This window comes from Gordionus sp. m RMFG-2023, chromosome 1 (assembly GCF_954871325.1).
Source record: "Gordionus sp. m RMFG-2023 chromosome 1, tfGorSpeb1-WG-v2, whole genome shotgun sequence".
Lineage (NCBI taxonomy): Eukaryota > Metazoa > Nematomorpha > Gordioida > Chordodea > Parachordodidae > Gordionus > Gordionus sp. m RMFG-2023.
In genome coordinates, this window is record NC_088775.1 from 84,278,857 (window position 1) to 84,281,338 (window position 2,482).

Here is a 2,482-nt window from a genome sequence, read left to right on the forward strand (position 1 = left end):
CATCTAACTTTATTTTTTTTAACATTTTGTCAAATTGAACTTTCTTAAATTCATGTTGTTTTCTTTTCAATAATTACCGTCCTTCATTCTGCTAGTTTAGATTGAAAAATGGCATAGGTTTCTTTTGAAAAAGTAACATTTGATTTCCAAAAATAACAATATATTCTGTGATTTAACAAAAAATAGACCTATATATTAGATAAAATAGTTTTAATGAAGTATATTAAATCAGGTAACAGTTAATGTTCACTATCATAATTTATTTATTTTGTTACCTTGGAAACTAACTTATAATCAGATGCCTCCTTCTGCGAATGAAGGTAGGAATAGGCGTAACCAACATCGAAAATGCTATTCTCGTAAAAATCATTTTAAAAAGCTAATAAAAAATATCTGCTCACACACACACACCCAGGTCCTGTCCCCCCCCCTCTCAAATAATGTATATGTTAGCGTCAATATGTTTTTTTCGGCAATTTGTTATTTTTCAACTTTAAATCATTTTTGAGCACGTTTTTAAAAATTCAAAAATCTGATCTTACCGGAAATGTATGCCATCATGTTTTGAATATCTACCCAATGAATTTCAAGCAATTTTTCCAGAACTTTTAAACTTGATATAATTTATATTAAATCTTCCATATATTTTTTATATAAATGGTATTCCAAACATGATGGAATATATTTCCGGTAAAATCAGATTTCTAAATTTCAAAAAAAACGCGCTCAAAAAATGATTTAAAGTTGTAAAAATAAAATTGCCAGAATTAGAACATGAACGCTAACATATACAATATATAACTATCAACACCAATTTGAAAGAAAAATAATCATAAAAGTTAGTAATTTTTTAAAATAAGGACTATAATTCAAACTTTTTGGAAAAAATAAACATTTTTATAAAAAAAAATGGTAAACTCAAAATCATTTTTATAAGCATATATAGCCATAGTCTACAAAAACAGACCTCAAGATCCCCAATAAAATTTAAACCCCCTCCTAATAGTGTTTTCCCTTATAGGAATCTCCTTTGCCTATTTTTTTACTATTTTGTATAAATAACATTGTTTCTTTTTCTAAAAAAAAATAAATACTGATTTTGTTTTGCGAGTCTCCTTGTCTTTAATTTAGAACCCAAATTATCATTGGCATACAAATGACATATCTCGTTTAACAGGATAACCATGTAAATGTTGAAAGAAAGTTGGCGTGAATATTTCATAATAAATAAGGGATATAATGACATATATAATTATTATTATGACGTATCTCGTTCATTAGGATAGCCAAGAAAATGTTGATAAGTTGACATTAATATTTCATTATAAAAAAGGTATATAATGACATTGTATAATTAACTAAACATGACATATCTAGTTCGTTAGAATAACCAAGAAAATGTCGATAGTAAGTTGACATGGATATTCATTATAAATAAGTTATATAATGACAGTATAATTAATTATTATTATTCTCTAAATTTAAAAAACGAAAAATTCTAATTTAAAAAGGGATCGAAGTCAGTTAAATTAAACAAAAACAAAAAGAGAATTCTATATATTTAGGTTCCTAAATTTATATTACATTATATTATAACTATTAATTTTTGAAAGAGTTTTAAATCAGGGATCCTATCCGTAAATCGCAGCGGACCCGGTTTGAGTTCAGATGAAAATAACGGTTTCGATGTTCGTGTTATAGAAAATAAAATCTCTTAGGTGTAGTAATAATACTGTATATATAAATGGCCTTTTATTTATATTATTATTATATTTATCTTTGTGGACACTGTTTGCGGGTATAAGTTACCATAATACAGTGGCGTAGCTAGAAATTTTCCTTAGAGGGGGTTTATACATATAAAAGCTGGGGGGCTTCGCCTCCCAGACCCCCTTTAACGGGCCTTCGGCCGGGTTTATCTTACAAATCATAACCATATCTTCTATAATATATAATAAATATATTTTTTAAATGCATCAATAATATGTTATTATAATTTAGTAGATTATTCTCAATAACTTTATAATAATACTATCCAGAATAATTTCAATAGTAATATAATATCCTTCCACAAACATCAAAACCAGAAAAATATAATTCATATAAAATCACTTTTAAGTCTTTTGAACGTATAATCTCAAAAAAAAATTTGCTCTGGGAGGGGTCCAAACCCGAAAACCACCCCCGTAGCTACGCCACTGCCATAATATAATGAAAAGTATATATATTAACTTTCTTTTTTTTTAAATAATAAAGATTCAATATATATATATGAGTGTGAAATATTCAATTTATACCATTTACTTTACATATAAATATCGCGTTATAGTTGTACCGAGTTAATACCTAACTTAAATTACAACATTAGATAGATTTCTTCTAATTTTTCCCCGCTAAAAATGTTATATCTATTTAAATATTATGCTAGAGGTTTAAATGACTTGTTAAACGACTAAAACACAACTCAAGGCGAGATATTTGT